General features: G+C 39.4%; 2 non-coding genes and 2 pseudogenes across 2 annotated transcripts; all 4 read right to left on the bottom strand.

Annotated features, from left to right (window-relative positions):
- Positions 1-5,805: 5,805 nt before the first annotated feature.
- LOC128655043 (uncharacterized) lies at positions 5,806-6,017 on the bottom strand (annotated as a pseudogene).
- A 6,593-nt stretch (positions 6,018-12,610) lies between these two features.
- LOC128655006 (uncharacterized) lies at positions 12,611-12,837 on the bottom strand (annotated as a pseudogene).
- A 6,643-nt stretch (positions 12,838-19,480) lies between these two features.
- On the bottom strand, positions 19,481-19,667 carry LOC128654958 (U2 spliceosomal RNA). The gene has a single exon (XR_008401588.1). It is a non-coding gene; the product is annotated as a U2 spliceosomal RNA (small nuclear RNA).
- A 6,592-nt stretch (positions 19,668-26,259) lies between these two features.
- Positions 26,260-26,444, bottom strand: LOC128655005 (U2 spliceosomal RNA). Its single transcript, XR_008401613.1, has one exon. It is a non-coding gene; the product is annotated as a U2 spliceosomal RNA (small nuclear RNA).
- Positions 26,445-27,977: the final 1,533 nt, after the last annotated feature.

Here is a 27,977-nt window from a genome sequence, read left to right as displayed (position 1 = left end):
CATTTATCAGGTACAAATGACATACAGGAATCATCACAGAGGAGAGCAACGGAAAATCACAAAATATTATTCCACACCCCCCATTGCCACACTTCCCTTGCTTTCACTTTCCCTAAATATTTACAATCTCTAAGAAAATATATATACATAAGACTTAAAGTTAACCTAACACAATCCTCAACCGACATAACTTCTCTTCTAAACAAAAGCGAATTCCTAGCTGACCAAATAGCTTCCTTCACACAATTAATGACCACCCAAATAACAATCTTTTTCTCAACCAAAACATAAATAGTCATACCAAACAAAACAGTCTCATGATCCACACACCTCAATCCACCAATCCATTTCAACAAAACTCCAAACTTCTTCCAAACATCTTGCGCATACGTACAATTCCAAAACACATGCATCACACTCTCATCACTCCTACACTCATCTCTCGGACACTTTGCGCTTTCCACCAGACCTCTAGCACGCTGAAAAGCCCTTGTAGGCAAACAGCCATGAACAATAGCCCATGCAAGATCTCTTTGCTGATTAGACAAGGACTTATGTGAAACACATTTCCAAATCTCCTCAGACATTTTTGCATTAAAAGGAGACACCAAACAAACTTCCATACCCTCACATGCTTTAGCTTTAATTTTTTTATAATCCTTCACCACCTCCAAAGACTCATTCTGCAACTTAAACATCCTCACAGCTTTCTCCAGAACAACATACTGCCATGGTAAAGACCAACATAAAGGCAACGCATTATCAAACAAAACCCACTTATGGCGCCTAAAAAAGAAACCAGCAGCATACTTCACAAACCTACCACACAACCCACCTTTCAAACAAGCATTAATATAAAAAGAAAAATATTTGGAAAACAAAAAAACAGAAATATTTGGAAAATTCTTTCCACCTTTAGAATGATCAAGATATAACTTCTCTCTCTTCAAACTTTCCATCTTACAACCCCAAAAAAACAAAAACAATACTCGAACCAACCTCTTTAAACACAAATCTGTAGGGGGAAAAACTAACCCCAAAAACAAAATCATAGGTAACACAATTTGTTTTAAAACTAAAATTCTGCCCTCTTTTGTTAAACTCCTCAAATTCCACATAAGCATTTTCTTTTTGATCTTCCCTAACAAAATTTCCCAATTAATTTCACCTTTGAAATCTTGGGAAAAATAAACACCCAAAATTCTTAATTTATCAGAAACAACCTTAACACCAACACTATCCACCCCTTCACATTCCCCATACACCAAGCACTCAGATTTATCTAAATTCAACTTAAAACCTGAAATCGTACTAAACCAGTCAACATTCCTAATCACCCTTTTCATATGAAAACAGGAAAACCCATTCTTCTCAAAACAGACAACATCCACTCATGATCCACGCAATCAAAAGCCTTCTCGAAATCCAAACTCAACATAACAACACTCTGACCTCTCACCCTTTCATACCATACAGCATCTCTCAAAACACTTAAATTCTCATGCAAACTCCGACCAGGCACACCACACACCTGATTCTCACCCACAACCTTAGCAATAACATTTCTCATCCTAACAGCAATCAACTTAGCAAGGATCTTATAGTCACAATTTAACAAAGTAATTGGATGCCAATTTTTCAAACATTCTTTATCACCTTTCTTCTTATAAATAAGAGACACAATACCCCGTCTCCAAGACAAAGGTAACACATCCACTCTCATACATTCATGAAAAATTAAAACAAGATCATCTTTCAAAATCTCCCAAAACTGCAAATAAAACTCAACAGGCAACCCATCACATCCAGGAGTCTTACCAGAAGCAAAACTCTTAATAGCACTCAAAACCTCATCCTCACCAACCTCCCTACACAAAACTTCTTTATCATCCAAATCCAAACAATCTGACACACCATCAAGAAAAAAATCTTTCAAATGGGAATCAACAGGTCTTTTGGAAAAAAGATCAGAATAAAAATCAAAAACAATATTAAGCAAGTCATCAATATTAGAATGACCATCAAGACACTCCATCAAATCTCTACTGCGTTCACTAATTTTCTTAAAAAAATGACGAGAACATTTCTCATTATCTTCTAGATTTTGAACCCTAGAATTAAAGATAATTTCTATCCCTTTTTCATGAAGGGCAGACTTAATTTCTATTTTAGTTTTTTTCAATTAGAGAAGAAACATCAATTCCTGCACTTCTCATCCTAAAATGAGACTGCAACTGAAAATTTAAATTTTCAAAAAACCACCTCTTTTCCAAAACCTTCTTCCTTCCACAAACACAAAAAAACTTCTTAATTTGACCTTTCGCCCATTCCCACCATAACAAAATATCACTTGTCCTCCGATTTTGCAATTTCCGATACAACACAATAAATTCATTCCTAATCCCATCCTCACCTAACAAAGAAACATTCAACTTCCATAAATCCGACCTACCTCTCCTAATACACGTACAATCACACTCACACAACAACAATACATGATCAGAAAACCCATTAACAATCAAGGACATATGAATAACCTTAAAAAACCTAGGAATAAAAACAAAATCAATCCTAGAAGAAACAAAATTATTCTTCCATGTAAACCCATCCTCCACCCTATTTCCACCCTTAACCCAAGCATCACATAACTGAAAATCCTCAAGTAAATTTTCCAAAAAATTAGATGTTTTGTCAATCCTACCACAATCAGCACCTCCTAACCTCTTTTCCCCAGGCAGCAAACAATTAAAATCACCCACTAATATAACAGGTGTAGAACCAGACATAAAGAAAGGTAACATTTGAAATAAATCTTCCTTATCATGAATCCCCACAGGGCTATAAACATTAATACATTTAAATAATTCTCCACAAAAACTAAATACAATAACTAAAGCTCTCCCTGGAAAAATCTCCTCAATAGATTTAATAAAAATATTTCTACCACCTAAAATAACCACACCCGAATTCTTAGTGTCATTCCCACCAGACCAAGCCGAGGGACCAAGGGACCACTCATGCTTCCAATCTGTATAATCTTCTTTCCTAGAAATATTACACTCTTGTAAACAAATTAGATCACAGTCTAAAGATTCTAAATAAGAAAACAAAGCAGCCCTCTTGGAAGAGCTCTTCATAGATCTCACATTGAGTGATACAACCTTAAGCATCCTCACAAGATAACTTAAGTTATTTCATCTTGATGTTTAGCTCCAGAACTTCCATCAGGCAAGGATTCCATTTCTGTTATAGCTTTAAAAGAGGAAACACAAGCATCCTCCAAGAAAGCTGAGGTAGATTCACTGGACAACATCACTTCTTGCCTTGTAGGATCATACGATGGACTATCTATCCCCAAAGGGGAATCCGCCATAACTGACAAGACAGGAGTCCGCTCTAACTCAGATTGAAAATCCAGCTTAGCAGGAGGAGAGAAAGGCAGACGTTCCCCTGCCAGATCATCAAAAACAGAATCAAAAGAATCTTCTTTCTTAGATTTCTTAGCCAGCTGCTCAAATTCCAAAGAATCATGTTTATTTTTAGAAGATTTAACATCAACCTCCATCTCACCTTGAGCAGCAGTTTCAAGACATGAAGGACCTGCAACCTCATCTTTATCAGAAACAGCCACCTTTATATTAACTTCGGCCCCAGAGGAAACAGGTTTGGCAGATGACACACCAACACCAGGGCTGGAACACCAAACACCAGGATCCCAGGATCCATCCACTCTCTGGGTCCAACCGGAGCGAACCAAAGTCTCAGCAACAGGCAAAGCAACAGCCTGTTCAACAGCTTCGGGAGTAACAGACAAATTCTGCTTCCTCCTTACAAGGGATGGAGATTCACCCTGGAAACGAGCCTTCTTAGGACAAGAGTCACACAAATGACCAGCCTGCCCACACAAATCACAGGTCTTCTGTTTAGGACATTTGTCACGAGCATGCCCTTCCTGCCCACAATTTTTACAAGGATCTTTCTTAGGGCACTCATCCTTCATATGGCCAAAATCCTGACAGTTCCTACAAAAAAAGGGCTGCCCAGGATAAAACAAATAACCCCTATTGCGCCCAATAGAGAAATTTGAGGGAGGATGATCCAAACCCCCATGGCCATCAGAATTTTTATTGAAAATGACCATAAAACGCCTCTTCCCATTCCAGATGCCAAAATCATTCACAACCTTATATGTGAACCGTACCTGAGCACAGTATCTTCTAAGAAAAGTTACAATATCCTCAGTTTCCACATAAGGATTGTACATTAGTACTGTCAAAGGCCTCTCAATATTTTCAGATGTGGAAGTAAACTCCACACCTTTGAGCAAAGGATGGCCCCTATTCTCCCTATACTTCTTGTACAAATCAGTACACAGGTTTTCACAAGCAAGGGTCAAATCATAAATACCTCGAACAGGATTATCTTGAAGGCAGTAGATTGATGCTCTTGCAAAGCCAAACAGACCTTCCAGAATTCCCTCCACCAGACATTTCAAATTCACACGACGTCTCTCCTCCTCCAAAACCGTCACCCGAAAACTGTTCCTCAAACGAGCTGTTGCCGACCGAAATCCAGAAGAACTCGCCATGATGTATTCAGGATCGCCTTCTCCCACAAAGCTTACCAGGGCAGTCACCCCCCAATAGCAGCAAAGGGCTTAAGGTGACATAGTCACCGATGCCCTAAGGCCGAGGGGTCTCGTACCCTGATTCGCAAAGCCAAATGACACAACCAAGGATCATGCCAAAAGGCCGAGAAGCGATAACGCAATGCTCTTGTCTGGGACGCCGCACGCTCAGAGCACTCCCTCTGCCTCGGGGAGACAGAGCAGCACTCCAATGTTGACCACAAATCACACCATTGGAAATTCAAAAGCTGCAGCAACAACCAACAACAATACATGGCAGGCTGCTAGGCCACACAAAAAACACCACTACTGGCCAGGGATAACAGAAAACATTCTGCTTTATGAGAAAAAACAGCAGCGGCGACAAGGAACCTGCTGCTGTCTCCTGACTACTGGACAGAGAGCTTCTCTCCGATTTGCATGGCTCCGCCTCCTCCACCCTCCCCCGAAAACGGCCCCCCTCCTTCCCCCCGCCATCGTCGGAGCTGCACTCCGGAGACAGACAGAAAGGCGTGAAAGCCACCGGGCTGTCTGATCAGGCTGATTGCACCTAGTAGCTGCTGCTACTACTGGATCTTGTGGGCCTAGCTGCCTGCCTGTCTAGCTCGATAGCTAGCTAGCTAGCTCAACTTTTTTTTTTTTCAACTTCCCTGTCCAGGCACCAGGTGGAGAAAGCAGCACACAGACAACATTGACAGCTCGAAAGACTTTTATTGTCTGCCAAGAAGGAGTGATAGATAGATAGAAAGAAAGAAAGAAAGAAAATAGTTATTAAACACATCAATAAATCAAGCAATGGACACATCAAAATACATACAAAATGAGGAAACACATAAATAAATAAATAAACAAACAAATAAATAAATAAATGAATTTACACAGCAATACAGAGATTTGGGAAGAAATGCTCATCAAATGAAGAATGAACAAAAAAGCATACCAAACACGTCGCCTCGCCAGGTTACAGCCGTTTCCTAGGCTTCTTAGGGACAGCAGACAAGGGGTTAACAAGAGTCCAAAAGAAAGCTGCGCGCACAGGATGGCAAAAAAAAAAGCAGGCAGGACAGATGCTTGCGGCTGAGGCTTTCGTCCAAAATGCAGCAGCAGCAGCAACTCATTTCGGCTTGTCGGCTTTTGCTTAGTTTGGGTTGATTCTGTTTTTGTCACACAGCAAAAGAGAGGGGTGCACCGGTCCTGGAGGTACTGCAATACCAGGTCAATGTGTGGAGTGGACAGAGCAAGCTCTTCTTCCATCTCCCTGTTTCTAAAATCCATTTAATATATGGCACCCAGATAGGGCGCGTATCAGATATTAAACTGATAAGAACAGATTTTTTTTTTTTTTATTATTTTTTTTTTTTTTTCAATTCAGTCATGAGACATAAGAGACTTTGAAAAATGAATTAGGCCTCTTAAAACAAAGAGCCTTCCATAAAAAACAAAGTCGCTCAATCACATCATAATGGTTAAAAATAGAAATCGAATTGATATAATTTATATAAGAAAAAATTAAAAAAATATTTTAAATAAAAAGGATGAAATTTAATTTTAAGTCAGCTTTAAAAGGAAAAAAGGAAAAGGGAAAGACAGGGACTAACCCTACATATCCCTAAACCCTTACCCTAAATAACTGACCCTCACTTCACCCAACCCCCTAACTCACCCTCACACTCTCCCTCACAAATATCCCTAAAAAACAAAACCTAAAAAAGGGAAAAGGGAGAAGGGGAAGGGAAAGGATGTTAATAAATAATTTTATTCCAAAAATAAAAACTATAAAATTTCTTTGCACATTTCTCACCTAAAAGCCTACGGTCTCTTAAATAATAAATATAAATTAGGCTCAGTGCATAGGTGATGCAATTCTTAACAGATAATATTTCATGCTTAAATAAAAATAAATTTCTTGCAAACCAAAGGGATTGTTTAAAACAATTTAAAAACAACCAAACATATAAAAACTTTTCTTCGTCTATGCAACGCATTCGCCCAAATAAAATAGCCTCATGATTTAAAAAATAAAGACCACCTTCCCATTTTAAAAGGGTAATCACTTTCCTCCAAACCTCTTGCGCATATGGGCAGTTCCAGAACACATGCAGCGGACTCTATCTGCCGTACATTCCGGTCTTGGGCACTTGGATCTGGCTACCAAGCCCCTTCTGTGCTGGAACTCCCTGGTTTGGAGGGAGCCAGTAACGATCCCCCAGGCTAAATCCTTCTGATAATTATTTAGCCTTTTATGAGAGATATTTGTCCAAATTTGCTGCAAAACCACATTAGAAAAATTTAAAACCGTAGAGACCTGCTCGCCAGATTTAAAAACATTTAAAACCTTTTTATGATCCTGCAAAATCTCCACGCTAAAAAGTTGTAATTTAAAAACTCTAATAATTCTCTCTAAAATAATAAAATGTTTAGGAAGATTAAAAGCATACGGTCTATTTAATAAAAGCGGAATCCAGTTGTACCTCTTAAAAATAAAACCCGCAGCGTATTTTATAAAAAGGCCAGCCATGCAATCATCGCCACGAAGAGCCGTCTTTATGTTAAAAGCAAGAAATTAAAAACATATTAATATCCATTGCATTCTTCCCACCATTTATAGACTTTTTTTGTAATTCCGTTCTTTTATATCGCTCCATTTTAGCCCCCCAAATAAAAACATAACATTCTCTAATAATTCTTTTTATCCATAAAACTGGGGGAATAAAATCATTGCTACATATAAAAGAATTGGTAAAATTATTTGTTTAATAATTAAAATCTTTCCTTCCATAGTTAAAATCCTAAAACCCCAGAGTTGAAATTTCTTTTTGACCTTGGCTAAAACTAGTTCCCAATTAAAATCATATTTCATATCCTGCGTAAAATAAATACCTAAAATTTTTATTTTATCCCTAACCACATTCAACTCAACACCCAACAAACTATCCCATTTACCATACAACATACATTCTGATTTTTCCATATTCACCTTACAACCAGACACCGTACAAAACCATTCAACCACTCTCACAGCTCTCTTAATAGACACAGGATCCACACACAAAATAGTCACATCATCCATATACGCCACAGTCTTAATCTGTCTACCTCCACCACCAGGCACAGTAACACCCTTAATCATTCTCTCTTTCCTCAAAGCACACAACAGGGGTTCCATACAGCATATAAACAGAATAGGGGACAACGGACATCCTTGTCTTACACCAGACAACACCTTCACTTCTTCAGTCATAAACCCATTCACAGACACAACACTCACACATCACTTATACACACTCTTAATCATTTTACGCATTCTATCGGGAACACCCATTCGCTCTAAAACATCAAATAAAAACTCATGCGAAACCCGGTCAAACGCCTTCTCAAAATCTATACTAAAAAGAGCTAAACTCTGGTTCCTATTTATAGAATAAAAAATGGACTCTCTAAGAACAGTTAAAATCTCAGTTATGCTCCTCCCAGGCACCGCACAGGCCTGACAGGGCGCAATAACTTTAGCAATGACAGTTTTAAGACGGGATGATAAAAGCTTGGTAAAAATTTTATAATCGCAATTTAAAAGAGTGATGGGGCACCAATTCTTTAAACATTCTTTATCTCCTTTTTTATATAATAAAACCACAACCCCTTGTAACCAGGATTTAGGTAAAACATTAAAATCCGCACATCTTTTAATTAAAATCATAAAATCGCCTTTTAAAACATCCCAAAACTTTTTATAAAACTCAATAGGTAACCCGTCATTGCCTGGGGTCTTCCCATTTAAAAAACTCTTAATAACCCCTAAAATCTCACTATCATTAAAATCTTGTGCTAAAAACTGCTGATCATCAGAAATAAAAGAGGAATCTAAAAGGTTTAAAAAATATTTCTCTAAAGATTGGTCTATAATTTTGGGTGAAAATAAATTAGAATAAAAATCATGCACAACTTGTTTAATCTTTAAAATCTCAGATTCACCCTCTAAAACATCAATAAAACTTTTATTCACAGCTATTTTTTTTTAAAAAGAAGCGTGAACACTGCTCATCTTCCTCTAAAACCTGAACTTTAGAATTAAAAATAATTTGTTTTCCTTTTTGCTCTAAAACCTTTTTAACCTCTTCCTTTAAAACAATAATCTGGTCTTCAACATCACAGCCATATGACCTTGCTTGGTAAAGTGCTTGTAGCTTAAATTGTAAATCTGAATAAAATTCCCTCTTTTCCCTGGCTTTTCTTTTCCCTACAGAAATAAAAAAATTACGTATGTTAACTTTAACTTTATCCCACCATGTTAAAATATCCTCATTACCCCTATTAAAACGCCAAACCTTAAATTTATTAATAAAATCAACACACACACGTTCATCGTCTAAAAGAGTAGTGTTTAATTTCCAATATGTGGGTTTACATTTAAAATCAACAGGCAATTCTAAAACACATTTTAGCAGCTTATGGTCAGATAAAACATTATCACATAAAACACACGACGCCACTTTAAAAACCTTTGATACAAAAATAAAATCAATACGGGACTTAACTGATGCACTCCCCCAGGTAAAACAATCACCTACACTCCCATTTACTCTCCACACATCCTGTAAACGCACATCCTCAATCATACCCTTCAACAGACTCGCTGACCCATCCAATCTCTCACTTGTAGCAACACTCTCATGCTTCTCCCCAGGCCACACACAGTTAAAATCACCCCCTAAAATCAAAGGCTCATTACCCGCTAAAAATAAACTTAAAACCCTAAAAAACTCCACTCTCTCTCTCTTACATGTAGGGGCATACACACAAACACATTTAAAGGTAAAATTATAATAACTCACATACGCAACTAAAAGCCTCCCAGGAATTATTTCATCATAATTATTAATCTTAAAAGCACTATTCCCAAATAAAATACCTACTCCAACATTTTTATTTTCGTTCCTACCCGACCATAAAGATGGGCCCTTAATCCAACGTTTCTCTAAAATAGCATAATCAAAATTTGTATCAATATTACATTCCTGTAAAAAAATTATATCATCCTTTTCATTTTTTAAAAAATCACACAGAGCGGCCCGCTTAACTGGGCTCCTACAGCTCCGTGTATTTAAAGTTGCTACACGTAGCATAATTTTGAAAAGTGGAAAGATATTAACTATGCGTGACGCACCGGGCCCTGATCCTCAGACATAGCGTCACTGGATACAGGGCTAAAAACACTTTCCGCAACAGGCACAGAACTCTCATCGATCCTGAGACAAGGACTAACACAGGAAAAATCAGCAATGTCTATAGGTGAGTCCACAATTTCTGGAGGAGACACATCTTCAAGGATACAGGCAGTACTCTCTGATACGTCTGCCTGCAGTGGTGGGCCCTGAAGATCAGGCTCCTCATTCGTCAAAATTGAGAATAAATTGTCACTATGAAACATGCTGAAATCCGAAGCAGATGGAGACATGATTGGTGACAAAACACCACCAGACACCCCTTCATGAAAATCAATGAGAACCGTAGATGATAGTACAGAGCGCTGTTTCTTCTTCTCCTCCATCTCAGCAATGGCCACAGAATAATTTACAGCCTTCTTCCCCATAACCTTCAAGGATTTCTTTTTTCCTTGGGAACCAACCTTCTTCATAGGGGAGATGAGCTTCCTTTTCCCTTTTGACTTCCAATCATTGGTTGGAACATCATCCGAACTTTGAGGAGCCATAGGCTCAGAAACTCCTGGACACGATTTGTCCGTGCTCTTCTCAGGACCAATGCAAAGAGACTTTGCCTTAGTTACCTGCTTAGGAACAACTTTGTCCTGATTTACAGCCACAGCCTTTTGCTCCATTGCTTGCTTAGGAGATCTTTCAGGAGCACTCTCTGTCTCCCATCCCCTTCTTTTAGGGCAAGACCGGAACATATAACCAGACTCTCTGCATATATCACACTTCCTCTCAGTACAATTCTTGCTCTCATGACCAGTTTTTTGCAAAAGCGGCAAACTTGATCTTTCTTGCAAAAAACCGTGTCATGGCCGTATACCAGGCACTTACGGCAAAAAAGTGGCATCTGGTTGAAAAAAAGAAAGCCTCTATTGTTGCCAATTGAGAACATAGGAGGGGGTCTACGAAACCCACCAAAATCAGCAACATCAGGCTTAAACATGACAAGGAACCTCCGTTTCCCTGTCCACACACCAAATTTATTTAGAATTTTGCCCTTTGACACAACACTAGAGCAATAATCCTCCAAAAACATCATGACTTCTGCTTCAGAAACATGAGGGTTGTACATATGTACAACCACCAGCTTCTCAGGGTTCCCAAATAAAGGGGAGATAGTTACCCCGGTCATAAGAGCATGTTTATGATTGTTCCTAGCCTTGTCCAATACGTAGCAAGACCTTCAGTCCTCAAGGACCAATCATAGAAGCCCCTCCATTGGAACTCCTGAAAACACATAAAATCAGTGAAAGGTAATCCAAAGAATTCGCTTACTGGATAAAATCTCCATTTTTCTCCAACTGATAAGCTTCAGCAATTTCGACACGCAATGTGTCCATTGGACGAAAACACGGAGGACGATAATGAAACCCTCCACCACTGCCACCACTGCCACCAGCAGAGCCTCCCAGATCTTCGTCTCCTCCACCTCGATCTCCTTCTCCATCTCCACGATCAACTCCACGATCAACTCCACGATCAACTCCCGATTCCTCCAAACTTTCCCGCTCTCCATCTTCTCCAAAAGCTCTTCCACCTCCTCCAACAGATGCTGCCATAATGGCAACTGGGGATCGCAACCGGACGTCTCAGATAGCTGTCCCCCCAATAGCAGCAGGTGGTGCACCCGAAGGAAACACCACCAGGCCGAGGGGACAGGTTCTTCAACTCCTAATGGCTCAGACACTTGATCTTAGCCAAAAGGCCGAGAAGCGATAACGCAACGCTCTTGTCTGGGACGCCGCACGCTCAGAGCACTCCCTCTGCCTCGGGGAGACAGAGCAGCACTCCAATGCTGACCACAAATCACACCATTGGAAATTCAAAAGCTGCAGCAACAACCAACAACAATACATGGTAGGCTGCTAGGCCACACAAAAAACACCACTACTGGCCAGGGATAACAGAAAACATTCTGCTTTATGAGAAAAAACAGCAGCGGCGACCAGGAACCTGCTGCTGTCTCCTGACTACTGGACAGAGAGCTGCTCTCCAATTTGCATGGCTCCGCCTCCTCCACCCTCCCCCGAAAACGGCCCCCCTCCTTCCCCCCGCCATTGTCGGAGCTGCACTCCGGAGACAGACAGAAAGGCGTGAAAGCCACCGGGCTGGCTGATCAGGCTGATTGCACCTAGTAGCTGCTGCTACTACTGGATCTTGTGGGCCTAGCTGCCTGCCTGTCTAGCTCGATAGCTAGCTAGCTAGCAGGCTCAACTTTTTTTTTTTCAACTTCCCTGTCCAGGCACCAGGTGGAGAAAGCAGCACACAGACAACATTGACAGCTCGAAAGACTTTTATTGTCTGCCAAGAAGAAGTGATAGATAGATAGAAAGAAAGAAAGAAAGAAAGAAAATAGTTATTAAACACATCAATAAATCAAGCAATGGACACATCAAAATACATACAAAATGAGGAAACACATAAATAAATAAATAAACAAACAAATAAATAAATAAATGAATTTACACAGCAATACAGAGATTTGGGAAGAAATGCTCATCAAATGAAGAATGAACAAAAAAGCATACCAAACACGTCACCTCGCCAGGTTACAGCCGTTTCCTAGGCTTCTTAGGGACAGCAGACAAGGGGTTAACAAGAGTCCAAAAGAAAGCTGCGCGCACAGGATGGCAAAAAAGAAAGCAGGCAGGACAGATGCTTGCGGATGAGGCTTTTCGTCCAAAATGCTGCTGCTGCAGCAGCAGCAGCTCATTTCGGCTTGTCGGCTTTTGCTTAGTTTGGGTTGATTCTGTTTTTGTCACACGGTAAAAGAGAGGGGTGCACCGGTCCTGGAGGTACTGCAATACCAGGTCAATGCGTGGAGTGGACAGAACAAGCTCTTCTTCCATCTCCCTGTTTCAAAAATCCATTTAATATATGGCACCCAGATAGGGCGCGTATCAGATATTAAACTGATAAGAACAGATTTTTTTTTTTTTTTGTCTTTTATTGAAAATCCACATGGATATATAATACATTTAAAAACAAGTAAAAAGAAAAATACAAAAACATAAAAGCACAATAATACAATTCCAAAATACAACAAAATATAGTGACAAAATACAATACAGTTACAAAACATTACAATAAAATGCAGTGCAATACAAAAACAATATAAAAAACAAAAAAACCTTCCCCTAACACAAACCCTCACTAACCCTCACCACTCTCCCTACACATGAACTGACACTGACCCTCACAAAAAAAACCTGACCCTTAGGAATAAACTAACAATGTCCCTTCTTCTGTCCCTTCTTCACTGTCCCTTCCGCTGTCCCTTTATCAGATGAAGATACCTACAAAAGAAAAACAATAATAAAAAAAAAAAAAAAAAAACAAGAAATACAAATTTACACAAAGATCAGATGAGACCACTGATCAGGCTTCCACAAAGCAGTTGCCGTCTCAGCATTAATCTTTTTGTCAATCAGAAAATAAGAATAGGATGTTCCTAAAGCTAAACCAATGCAATTTTCAACAGACAATTTCTCTTTCTTAAATAAATATAAATTTCTAAAATTCCATAATGCTAACTTCACACAGTTAATAATTTGCCACAAAACACGATCTTTAGCTTTAGACAGAGTTAATTGTTTTCCATACAAAATGACTTCAAAGGTAAATACTTTCAAATCTCCAAGAATCTGCAAAAGAGGAAACATTTTACTCCAAACTAACTTTGCATAATTACAACCGCATAACAAATGAAACACGGTCTCTGGGTCACCACACCCGTCTCTGGGACATTTCTCTGCGCTTACCAGACCACGTCTACATTGAAATTGGCAAGTAGGTAGACACTCGTGCACGGCAGACCAAGCCAAATCCTTCTGTGAATTGCACAAACATTTATTAGACACATTAGCCCAAACCTGTCTAGATAAAGCTTCTGAAAATCTGTCCACAGGAATTACTATACAAACAGAGGAGACAAAATGAGTCAGTTTCTTTTGATCACAAACAATATCTAAAGACAGATTGGCTAAACCATATTTGCTAATTATATTTTGCAAAATACAATAAAACTTGTGAGTGTCTAATCTAAAAGGAGAAGTATTAGATAGTTGTAACCATTTATGTCTATGCAACAACCTGCCTGCAAAAAATCTAATAAAGGCGGCTACCCTATTGTCTTTCAAAGAGGACTTAACTGTAAGGGCAAAGAACTTTAAATATATATATTTATCCAAATCTGGAAAATCTTTACCACCACAGAATTTAGGGGAACAAACTTTTTCTTTCCTTAATTTTTCCATTTTGGATGCCCAGAAAAAATAAAACAAGGGTTTCTTAATCCTCTTTAACCAAACATTGTTAGGAGGAAAAATAAGGCAAGAAAAAAGTACCAGGGGAAGCAAAACAGACTTAATAATCGGGACCTTACCTTCTAAAGTAAGGTCACGAAGACTCCAGAAATTACATCTCTCTTCGATTTTATTAACTAAAATCCACCAATTTTCTTCACCAGTAAGATTCTGAGAAAACCAAATCCCTAAAACTTTAATTTTGTCATAAACTACCTGAATAGTTTGGGGTAAATCTTCTCTCCAGTGACCAAGAATCAGACAAGCACTTTTATTAAGGTTAAGCTGTAAGGCAGAAGCAGATGACATAAGTCTAGCCCAAAGAACACACCTATGTATACTAGCAGAGGAAGTACAAAGGACACTAACATCATCCATGTAGCTGATACACTTTACTTGCTTCCCACCTGAACCAGGAACAAAAATCCCTCTAATTACTTTGTCCTCTCTAAGCTTGTTCAGAAAAGGCTCTAGGGTACAAATAAACAAAAGAGGGGACATGGGACACCCCTGCCTAACCCCAGATCTAATTGGGAAGGCCTCCCCAATATACCCATTTATCTGTAACGAGCTCACTCCATTCATATATAGAGATTTCACTTGTTGTAACAATATTGCAGGAAAACCCATCCGCTCCAGTATAGAAAAAAGAAAACTATGGGAAACACTATCAAAAGCCTTCTGAAAATCCATGCTTAATAAAGCAACAGGCTGATTAATACTAGATGCATAAAATAAAGAATCTCTCATTAAACATAAACTGTCAAGAATAGTACGGCCAGGCACTGCACAGGTCTGATCATTTTTTATACATAATGAATAGTTTTCTTCATTCTGTTAGAAATAACTTTAGCCATGATCTTGTAATCGCAGTTTAATAAGGTGATAGGCCTCCAGTTACGGATATTATCTCTGGGCCCCTTCTTATACAATAGGGTAACCAAACCCTGAGAGAAACCATCAGGTACAATACCCCTATCAAAAACATACTCACAAACTGCTAAAAAGTCATCTTTAATCAGAAACCAAAAGATTTTAAAAAATTCATATGACAAACCGTCAATACCTGGAGATTTATTATTCTTACTATTCTCAACAGCCAGCTGAACTTCAACCAATGATACTGGAGCAGACAGGTCATCCAATTCTGATTCAGGAATCTTATCAGAGATGGAATCCATAAACAAGGACTTACAATTGGAATCCACTGGCTTCTCTGCATAAAGATCCCTATAAAAACCAGAAGCAATATTTAGAACATCAGCCGATGATGAACCTTCCTTATCCTCCTCCACTAACACCCTTATATCACTTCTTACAAAAGGTTTTTTAAAGAAGTATCTGGTGCACTTCTCTCCCTCCTCAATATCTCGCACTCTTGCATTAAATATGATAGACTTGCCTACCTCCTCTATCCGTTTCTTAATAGCTACCTTAACTTTAGCAATCTCATCCTCAACTGGTGCACCAGAAGACTTCAATCTACATAGCCACTGGAGCCTAGATTGTAGATCTGCATAAACCTTCCTACTCTCTGCAGCCTTACGTTTACCCCATTTATCAAAAAAACTTTTAACCTCTTTTTTTACCATTAACCACCAGTAAATATGAGAATCATAAAATTTCCTAAGAGATTGCAAATGTTTATACAAAGATGTAAAACGGTCAACAACAATTTCATCATTAAGCAATGAAACATTCAGTTTCCATGTCCCAGGCCCTCTCACCTCCCCTGTTACAGCTAGGGAGACACACAAACATTTGTGATCAGAAAATACATTTCCCATGAGCGTTGCCTGCAAAGTTTTAAAATGAGATGAACAAAAAACATAATCTAAACGAGACTGAGAATTCTCTCTTCCCCACGAGAACCCTGGATCCCGTGGGTTGACCTGTTTCCACGCATCAGCCAAACCTACATCAGAGATCATCTCAGACAGTACTCGAGAGGTGATATCGGTGGTAGCTTCACCTCTCTTCCGCTTCCTCCCTTCTACCTGCAGGATAGTGTTGAAATCACCTGCTACCAGGGTTGGCTCTGATCGGAAAAAAAACGTAACAGTTTCAAGCAGGTCCAATCTCTCCTGCTTAATGGGAGAAGCATAGATTTTAAACAAGGAAAAACAAAAATCATTAATAGTAACATTTGCAGACAACTCTCTACCTGGAACAAGGACTTGAGAATGCAAAACTTTAAAATCATTATTTTTAAAAAGAACAGCCACACCAGAGGATTTGTTTTCATCTGAACCAGACCAAATAGAGGGCCCATATTCCCATTCCTTTTCAAAAGGAGCATAATCAGTAGAGAATGGAATTGCACACTCCTGTAAACATATAATATGAAACCCCAAAGTGGCCACGTATGTTAACAAAGCTGCCCTTCGTGCCTTAGAGGTAATGGCACGTACATTAAATGACGCAATTTTAATCTCCATCACAGAATGATATTAGAATCACCACGAGATGACTTACAAAGAACTCCTCCAGAGAGGTCGGATTCAGAATCCGAGACCATAAGATCCTCTCTGAGGCTTTCAGGAGAAGTACAAATAAGCAAACTATCTGCCATAGGGCTATCAACAGAGGAAAAAGAGTCAATGAAACCAGTTCCACAAAGTTCAACATCAGGCTTCTTCTTGGCTTTCGGCTCAATATCAGACATGTCTTCCTCCTGTGATCTTTTCTTCAGCTCAGATAGATCCATTGGTGTAAGAAGAGAGTCAGCCTTAGGACAAACCATTGAGGTGGCAACAGAATCTCCTTCAGCATCCTCATCACTCGAAATACAAGGCTTCTGAGCACAAGGTATACATGACAACTCTGTCACAGATGAATCAGACAGCAAGTCCTTAACAGGAAAGGAAGAAGAGCCCCTGCCAGCAGCTTCCTGGCCTTCCGGATCACCGGTTTCTGGCTCCATTGCACCTGTGCCTTGATCACACTGAACTTGTATAACTGGAGAACTGGAACCAATCGCATCCAACTTTCTCCTCCGTTTAACCTCAGGATCAGGCTTCTCCTTTGGCAATGCCTCAGAACCTACAGAAGGAGAAAAAAACACAGAAAGGATCCCATCGGGAGAATCTCCCTCAGGGGCCCTGCTATTTGGATCTGAAGAGAGTCCCGGAACCTCATCCGTCCTTTGTTGAACATCAGTTCTCGTGGCTTGCAAGGAATCTTTACGACTCACGGCTGGCATTCCAGTCATCAAACCTCTGGCAGCAGTAGCATAAGTGGGTCTAGCTTTACGAGGGCAGTCTCTGAAAAGATGATCAAAAGACAAACACAAAGTACATTTCTTTATAGGACAATCCCTAGTACAATGTTCATCACTCTGACAGGTAGAACAATTTTTCTGTGCACAAACTTCTTCAACATGGCCATAATTTTGGCACTTTCTACAAAACTTTGGCTGATCTTTAAAATAAGCTCTACCTTTATTAGGGACAATTGTAATATTTAAAGGAGGACATCTAAACCCATTATAGCAAGAATCATCAGCAATAAAAGTGACATAATACTGACGTTTTCCATTCCAAACCTCATGAGCATTATACAACTTCCTAGCAAATTTTACTTTAGAACAAAATCTAAACAAGTAGGACTCAATATCCTTATCTAGCACATGGGGGTTAAACATATGAATGGTCAATAGTACATCCTCCTCATTAGCAGATTCTACATGCAAACCTTTCATTTTAGGGTCAGACTTCTGTTCCAAAAATCTCTTCCTAAAGTTGAAACAATGAGAGGCATAAACAAAAGTAACATCAAAATATCCTATCCTAGAGAAATCCTGACTACAGTGAAAATCTTTAGCATCAAAAGATAGGAGCCCAAACAGAATTTCAATAAACAAATAACTTTCTGTCACTCTCTGCCTCTCACTATCCTCAACAAAAATTCGGACAGTATTCCGAAACCGCACCCCATGGGCCGGCTGAGACTTACGAGTCTCCATTCTATCCGAAAAAAGAAGAAATACCACCCCCAAAAGCAACAAGACCCCCAACCCAAAAAAGAGGAAGGGGATCAAGGCCAAGGGGATAGAATCTCTACCTACAGAAAAAAAACCCACAAAAAAAAGGCAGCTACCGATCACAACTCGTTAGTAAAGAGGGAATGCCTCACACCTAATAGCAGCAGTTGCCCCAACCCCGAAGGGAAGGGGCCCCAGGCAAAGTGAGAGGGTCCTCCTCACTACCCAAAGGCTAGATCAAGAAAAATAAATTACCCCCTGATCTAGCCAAAAGGCCGAGAAGCGTTAACGCAACGCTCTTGTCTGGGACGCCGCACGCTCAGAGCACTCCCTCTGCCTCGGGGAGACAGAGCAGCACTCCAATGCTGACCACAAATCACACCATTGTAAATTCAAAAGCTGCAGCAACAACCAACAACAATACATGGCAGGCTGCTAGGCCACACAAAAAACACCACTACTGGCCAGGGATAGCAAAAAACATTCTGCTTTATGAGAAAAAACAGCAGCCACGACCAGGAACCTGCTGCTATCTCCTGACTACTGGACAGAGAGCTGCTCTCCAATTTGCATGGCTCCACCTCCTCCACCCTCCCCCGAAAACGGCCCCCCTCCTTCCCCCTGCCATCGTCGGAGCTGCACTCCGGAGACAGACAGAAAGGCGTGAAAGCCACCGGGCTGGCTGATCAGGCTGATTACACCTAGTAGCTGCTGCTGCTACTACTGGATCTTGTGGGCCTAGCTGTCTGCCTGCCTGTCTAGCTAGCTAGCTAGCTAGCTAGCTAGCTAGCAGGCTCAACTTTTTTTTTTTCAACTTCCCTGTCCAGGCACCAGGTGGAGAAAGCAGCACACAGACAACATTGATAGCTCAAAAGACTTTTATTGTCTGCCAAGAAGGAGTGATAGATAGATAGAAAGAAAGAAAGAAAGAAAATAGTTATTAAACACATCAATAAATCAAGCAATGGACACATCAAAATACATACAAAATGAGGAAACACATAAATAAATAAATAAACAAACAAATAAATAAATAAATAAATGAATTTTCACAGCAATACATAGATTTGGGAAGAAATGCTCATCAAATGAAGAATGAACAAAAAAGCATAGCAAACACGTCACCTCGCCATGTTAAAGCCGTTTCCTAGGCTTCTTAGGGACAGCAGACAAGGGGTTAACAAGAGTCCAAAAGAAAGCTGCGCGCACAGGATGGCAAAAAAGAAAGCAGGCAGGACAGATGCTTGCGGCTGAGGCTTTCGTCCAAAATGCTGCTGCAGCAGCAGCAGCAGCTCATTTCGGCTTGTAGGCTTTTGCTTAGTTTGGGTTGATTCTGTTTTTGTCACACAGCAAAAGAGAGGGGTGCACCGGTCCTGGAGGTACTGCAATACCAGGTCAATGCGTGGAGTGGACAGAGCAAGCTCTTCTTCCATCTCCCTGTTTCTAAAATCCATTTAATATATGGCACCCAGATAGGGCGCGTATCAGATATTAAACTGATAAGAACAGATTTTTTTTTTTTATCTTTTTATTAAAAAAGTTAAAAATACATTAAAACATAAAATAAAATTAAAAATACAAAATACAAAGAAAACAATATACAAAAAAAAAAAAATACAACAAGAACATAAAAAAAAAATACATCCAGACAAAAACTCCGTTTTACATTTTATTAATTGTCTGGATGTTTACAATGTTATTTTATTAGACCATATATCAGTTTTCCATATTTGTTTAGCAAACACAGGATTTATCTTGCTTTCTACTAAATAATAGGTATAAACAGTTCCAAGTATAAAACCCACACAATCCTCAACAGAAAGAAAATCTTTTTTAAAAAGATACAAATTTCTAATTTTCCATAAACCTAACTTAACAGTATTTATAAACTGCCATGCAATCCTTTCCTTAACCTTTAATATGTTCAAACCCTTTCCAAAAAGAATTATATCATAGGACAAAGCCTGCAAACCACAAAGCTCCTGAAACAAAGGCATCAACAAACTCCAAACTTGCTGTGCAAAACTGCACTCCCACAACAGATGAAAAATACTCTCCGGGAAGAAACACATTTCCCTTGGACAAATCTCAGAACGAACAAGACTTCTTCTGTGTTGAAATTCTCTTGTAGGAATGCAGCCGTGCACAGCCAACCAGGCAAAATCCTTCTGCTCATTAGAAAGGAATCTACAGGACACCTTTTCCCAAACTGCTTTAGACGGATCCTCTGCAAATCTACCTACCGGTAAAACAAAAGAAAAGGAATTAACATGACACGTCAACTTTTTCTGATCTTTAACAATGTCAAGTGGCAAATCATCCAGATGAAACAAAGAAACTGTTTTCTGCAAAAGTAAATAAAACCTTAAAGGACAAAGTAAAAATGGAAACTTTGAAGAAATATGGCACCAACCAAACCTATGCAGGATAATACCAGCATGGTATCTCAAAAAAGCAGCAAACTTAACATTTTTATCAATAGATTTAACAGTAAAGGAAAGAAATTTCAAAAAAATATACTTCACCAAATCCGGAAAATCTTTCCCTCCACAGGACTTACTCCTGCAAAGCTTTTCTCTACTGAGCTTATCCATGCTGGAACTCCAAAAAAAAGAAAACAAGGGTTTGTTAATCCGCTTCAACCATAAAGAATTAGGGGGAAAAACTAAACAACAAAACAAAATGATTGGCAAGAAAACAGATTTAATGATCAACATTTTACCTTCAAAAGATAAATCACGAAGTTTCCAAAAAGCACATTTGCCCTCAAGTTTCTTAACCACAGCAGACCAATTCTCCTGTCCCTTTAAATCCTGATCAAAATGAATACCAAGGATCTTAACTGAGTCCCTTCTTACCTCAATATCCTGCGGTAAGTCCTCCTTCCAGTTCCCAAACACCATACACACACTCTTTTGAAAGTTTAAACGCAATCCAGACCCAGCAGAAAACAATCGAGCCAATAAAATACATCTATGGACAGCAGCATAGGAGGAACAAATAACATTTACATCATCCATATAAGAAAGACATTTGACTTGTTCACTATTACCTCCAGGAACAAAAATACCACGGATAACCTTATCCCCCCGAATCTTAACAAGGAAAGGTTCTATGGCACACACAAAGAGAATAGGGGACAAGGGACATCCCTGTCTGACCCCTGACCTGATAGAAAAAAACATCTCCAAGAAAACCATTTATCAATAATTTACTTACGCCGCCATCATATAAAGACTTAATCTGCTGAATCAAAACGACTGGGAAACCCATAGACCCTAGAACAGAAAACAGAAAATCATGAGCCAACATATCAAATGCTTTCTGAAAGTCAAAACTAAGTAAAGCAACTGATTGATTAATACTATTACAATGAAAAAGAGTGTCTCTTAATAAACATAGACCATCAAGAATCGTCCTACCAGGCACGGCACAGGTCTGGTCTTCATGAACTACAAAGTGTAAAACCTGCTTCATCTTATTAGCAAGAAGCTTAGTGACAAACTTGTAGTCACAATTCATCAAGGTTATAGGTCTCCAATTCCTTATATCATCCTTTGGACCTTTCTTATAAATCAAGGAAACAATACCTGTTTTAAAAGAATCAGGAACAACTGCAGATCCCAAAACTTCCTTACATACCAAAAGAAGATCAGGTTTAAGAATCTCCCAAAAAAACCTATAAAATTCATAGGAGAGACCGTCAGCGCCTCGTGAGTTATTTCTCCCACTCTCATCAATCACAGTCTTCAATTCATGTTCTGTAAAAGGAACACCAAAACTTTCAGCATCACAAAAAGGAATCTTATTAACAATGCAATCCAATAACATCTGCTGACACTCATCATCAAGGGACTTAGCATCATATAATTCCTCATAAAATTTGCTAGCCAACTTTAACATACCAGCAGCAGAGGTTTCCCTCTGATCGCCCTCCACCAGAACAGACATACTACTTTTTTGATGAGGTTTTTTGAAAAAGAAACGGGTGCATTTTTCCCCTTCCTCTAGATGATTTACCCTAGCACTAAAAATAATAGATTTACCAATCTCCTCAATTTTACGCTTAATCTCCTTTTTAGTAAGCAACAACTCCTCATCTACCCGAAAACCAAAATTCCTCATCCTAAACAACCACTGCAACCTTTTCTGCAAGTCCTCATAAACTTTCTCCTTCTGACGGGCTCTGATTTTCCCCCACCTCACAAAAAAACGCTTAGTCTCATATTTAACCATCTCCCACCACCCATACTGAGTTGCATACAATTTCTTTAAATAAGACAAGCTTTTATACAATTGAATGAAATTTTTAACAATAACCTCATCTTCTAAAAGGGAGGCATTAAACTTCCAAAACCCAGTACCTCTATTTTCACGATCTGCCCTCAATGTTACACAAAGTATTTTATGGTCAGAGAATAAATTATCAATGAGCGTTGCCTGTAACGGGGAAAAAAAAGAAGAACAAAAAACATAATCCAGACGAGACTGAGTGTTACCTCTCCCCCACGTGAAGCCAGGATCACGAGGGTTCACTTCGCCCCAACAATCAGTCACCTTCTTATCCTCCACCAATTCTGCAAAGAGTCTGGACGTAACGTCTACTAAAACATGATCTCTCTTACGCTTCCTCCCCTCCGGCCGCAAAACAGTGTTAAAATCGCCAGCCAAGATATTAACATCCGATTTCAGGGAAAAACGAAGGATTTCAAAAAGGTCAATCCTCTCCTGCTTGAGGGGGGAAGCATAGACGTTAACCACATGTATAGGAAAATCATCATACATCACCTGAACAGACAACGCTCTTCCAGGGATAATTTCACAAAAACCTAAAACAGAACAATTTATATTGTTAAACAATATAGCCACACCAGCAGATTTGTTATCATCGCCTCCCGAACACACCGATGGCCCATACGTCCATTCTTTCTGAAAAGAAACATAATCGGAAGACGATGGTAACGCACATTCCTGCAAGCACACAATATGAATGCCCAAAGTAGCAATGAAAGACAACAAAGCCAACCTACGCGCTTTTGTTTTAATAGCACGCACATTAAAACTTATAACCTTGATATCCATTGAAACATTAAGGTCTTTTAGTAACAATACATTCATAGGGAGAAGCAGGATCAGAAAATTCTGAAACCTCCTCCACCACCATAAAACTACCTTCAGAAGAACCATCATCAATAAGGACAGTCTCAACTTGAACCACTTGTGAAGGAAAAACTCCAATAATCTGAGAATCATGTTTCACCTCCTGAGAAAGGAAACTTCCAATGACATCTGATCCTTTTTCTGCCTCCTGGGAAGAAAAACTCTGCACAACATCAGAGCCTCTGTCTGAAATGGAAGAGGAAACACTTTCTGGAAGATTAGAAGGGTCCTGAACCCCTAGAGAAGAAGAAACTGTCACAGTCACATCAGGTTCAACCAATGACCTACTTGTCAGGCGCACTTTCTCACCCTTCTTATCATCATCATCTGTTCTTGGTCTCTTACAAGAAAAGGTTGTATCCATAGGGGACCCCCCCATACCAGATTCCACAGGTACTTCAACTCCTGAAAAGATTTCATCCATCTCTCCATCGGCTGATGACCTACACACTGGAGACTTCTGGCCACATGGAATACTTGAAATCTCTGAAATACAAGATAAAGAGACACCTTCTTCAGAACAGGAAAGGGATTTACCAACACCATCATCACCATCTTCAGCGCCCTCAGACTCCACTGCTCCAAATACCACTGGATCAGTCATATCTTCTGGTTGAACCTGATTACTTCCATCATTCTCCACTGATGACATTTTAGGCCTTTTACCTCCAACGATTTTCCATTTCTCTCTCTGAGGCTTGGCTACTGAATCCGTCACACCTACAGGGGATACAGAAGGAACAAAAGAATCCCCTATTGGGGAAACAACATTATCGGCACCATCCAACTCATTCTCAGAATAAACAGAACCTTCCTCTTCTGAATTTACAGGAAAATAATCAGAATTTTCTTTAGCAATATCAAGCTTAACAACACCTGCATAGGTTGGCCTTGACTTTCTTGGACATTCACCAAACAAATGATCTAATGAATGGCAAAGATGACATTTCTTTACTTTACATTCACTGGTGGCATGTAAATCAGTCTGACAATTAGTACAAAATTTACTCACACAATTCTCCATTTTGTGACCATAAATTAAACATTTTCTGCAAAAACTCGCCTGACCCTTATAATAGGCACAGCCTTTATTAGATCCAATGAACACAATCATAGGAGGACATTTCATTCCATTAAAGGAAGATTCATCAGCACAAAATTGCACACGATACAGGCGCTTACCATTCCAAATGCCATGCTCATTAAACACTTTCTTAATGAAAACAACTTTGGAACAGTAAATACGCAAATATTTCAAAATGTCCTCCTCTGAAATGTATGGATTGTACATATGCAATGTCAAAAGTACATCTTCCTCCATATACTTCAAATCACACCAAATACCCTTTAGTAAGTCATGTTCAGCATATTTTAAATACAACTTTCTGAAGTTGAATACAGCAGCAGGACAGGAAAAAGTGACATCAATAAAGCCCATTTTTAAAAAATCTTGACTACAGAAAAAATTACTCAATTCAATTTTCATCAAACCAAAAAAGATTTTGTCATACAAAAAATTTTCTGTAACAAGACCTCTAACAGATTCTTGAACATAAAAACGGACTGTGTTTCTATAAGTTGTAAAAAATCGCGCCTTGTTAGAGGCCGATGAAAAACGGGAATCTGCCATCTCCCAAAAGATGAGAAGGAATGCCACTCCCCAAAAGCAGCAAGGACTCCAACCCCCAAAAAAGGAAGGAAGGAGCCCAAGGCCAAGAGAGTGGGTCTTCTCAAAGAAAACAAAAAAAAACAGCTACCGATCGCTTCTTGTTTGCTTCGGGTCGTGCCCCAGCACCCAATAGCAGCAGTGCCCCAACCCCGAAGGGAAGGGGCAACAGGCCGAGAGAGGGGGTCCCTTAGCAACCTCTGACTAGATCAAGAAAAACAAAAATACCCCTTGATCTAGCCAAAAGGCCGAGAAGCGATAACGCAACGCTCTTGTCTGGGACGCCGCACGCTCAGAGCACTCCCTCTGCCTCGGGGAGACAGAGCAGCACTCCAATGCTGACCACAAATCACACCATTGGAAATTCAAAAGCTGCAGCAACAACCAACAACATGGCAGGCTGCTAGGCCACACAAAAAACACCACTACTGGCCAGGGATAACAGAAAACATTCTGCTTTATGATAAAAAACATCAGCGGCGACCAGGAACCTGCTGCTTTCTCCTGACTACTGGACAGAGAGCTGCTCTCCAATTTGCATGGCTCCGCCTCCTCCACCCTCCCCCGAAAACGGCCCCCCTCCTTCCCCCCGCCATCATCAGAGCTGCACTCCGGAGACAGACAGAAAGGCGTGAAAGCCACCGGGCTGGCTGATCAGGCTGATTGCACCTAGTAGCTGCTGCTGCTACTACTGGATCTTGTGGGCCTAGCTGCCTGCCTGTCTAGCTAGCTAGCTAGCTAGCAGGCTCAACTTTTTTTTTTTCAACTTCCCTGTCCAGGCACCAGGTGGAGAAAGCAGCACACAGACAACATTGACAGCTCAAAAGACTTTTATTGTCTGCCAAGAAGGAGTGATAGATAGATAGATAGAAAGAAAGAAAGAAAGAAAATAGTTATTAAACACATCAATAAATCAAGCAATGGACACATCAAAATACATACAAAATGAGGAAACACATAAATAAATAAATAAACAAACAAATAAATAAATAAATAAATGAATTTACACAGCAATACAGAGATTTGGGAAGAAATGCTCATCAAATGAAGAATGAACAAAAAAGCATAGCAAACACGTCACCTCGCCAGGTTACAGCCGTTTCCTAGGCTTCTTAGGGACAACAGACAAGGGGTTAACAAGAGTCCAAAAGAAAGCTGCGCGCACAGGATGGCAAAAAAGAAAGCAGGCAGGACAGATGCTTGCGGCTGAGGCTTTCGTCCAAAATGCTGCTGCTGCAGCAGCAGCTCATTTCGGCTTGTCGGCTTTTGCTTAGTTTGGGTTGATTCTGTTTTTGTCACACAGCAAAAGAGAGGGGTGCACCAGTCCTGGAGGTACTGCAATACCAGGTCAATGCGTGGAGTGGACAGAGCAAGCTCTTCTTCCATCTCCCTGTTTCAAAAATCCATTTAATATATGGCACCCAGATAGGGCGCGTATCAGATATTAAACCGATAAGAACAGATTTTTTTTTTTTATCTTTTTATTAAAAAAGTTCACATATATACATAAAATTTAAAAAACAGAATAAAATGTATATTACAGAAACATAAGAATACATATCCACAAAAATAAAAGACAAAAAAGATACATAAAAAATTAACATAATTAAACATAAATTAACATAGTCAAGAAAACAACACAATTATACATATGAAACAGTAATACACAACCTAATCTAGACAAAAAACCACCTATACTAAAAAGAAACAAAATTAAAACAGTAAACTGTCCCTCACTCACCCTCACTAACCCTGAAAAACTGACCCTAAAACGAAAACCTAACACTATCCTTCACCTAAAACCTAAAGCTAATCCTGAAAAATGTCCCTCTCGCTGTCCCTCCTCATCTGTCCCTCCGACTGTCCCTCTTCAGATCCAAAAATTAAGGACATCTGCGAAAAAAAGACAAAACAAATATCAGAAAATCATCAAAAAAACATTCAAAAATAAAGAATTACAAAATAACTCTTCCTAACCATAATTCTGGTTTCCATTCATCAACAGCTCTTTTATCATCAGATTTTTTATCCAAAAGAAAATACAAATATACAAAACTGAGACTCAAACCAACACAATCATCAACAGATAGAGATTCATGTTTAAAGAGACAAATATTACGAAACTTCCATAAAGCCTCTTTCACACTGTTAATAATTTGATAGGCCATACGATCATTTTCAGTAGACAAAGACAACTTCATACCATACAGAACAGTGTCATATGTCACAGCAGTCACCCCACACACAGATGGCAGTAGAGGGATAAACTTCTGCCACACTCCCTTAGCAAACATACACCCCCAAAAGAGATGATGCACAGACTCAGGAGCACCACACTTCACTCTCGGGCACACTTCACTCCTGACCAAACCTCGCTGATGCTGAAACTGGCGGGTGGGAATGCAGTCATGAACAGCCATCCATGCCAAGTCCTTCTGAGAATTAAAGAGACAGTTATTAGAAACATTACACCATATAGATCTAGACAATTGTTCAGAAAAACGATCTACAGGAAGTACAATAGAACCAGCATTAACCCATTCAGTAAGTTTCCTCTGATTAGTAATAATATCTTTAGACAACTGTCCCAATTTAAACTGACCAATAATCTTCTCTAGAAAGGAAAAAACTTTGTCGGAATCAGAGAAAAAGGACACTGCAAAGTCAAATCAACCCAATTATGTCTACGAAATAAATGACCAACAAAAAACCTTATAAAAGCACCAGTCAGAGATTGTAGATTTGCAGATCTCACCATATAAGCCAGAACCTTTAGAAAAATAAATTTCTGCAAATCAGGGGCATCTTTCCCCCCAAGGACCTTCTTTCTGCAGATTTTATCTCTCCGTAACTTCTCCATATTAGAGCTCCACAAGAAATGAAAAAGATGTTTGTTTAACCTTTTACACCAAAGAGAAGTAGGAGGAAAAACTGTACAAATATAAAGAATAACAGGCAAAAGTACAGCTTTAGTTATCAAAATTTTCCCTTCCAAGGACAGATCACGTAACCTCCAAAAATTAACTTT

The sequence above is a fragment of the Bombina bombina genome, chromosome 3, assembly GCF_027579735.1.
Source record: "Bombina bombina isolate aBomBom1 chromosome 3, aBomBom1.pri, whole genome shotgun sequence".
Lineage (NCBI taxonomy): Eukaryota > Metazoa > Chordata > Amphibia > Anura > Bombinatoridae > Bombina > Bombina bombina.
Note: the sequence above shows the minus strand (reverse complement) of the source record. Positions and strands in the feature narration are given on the sequence as shown.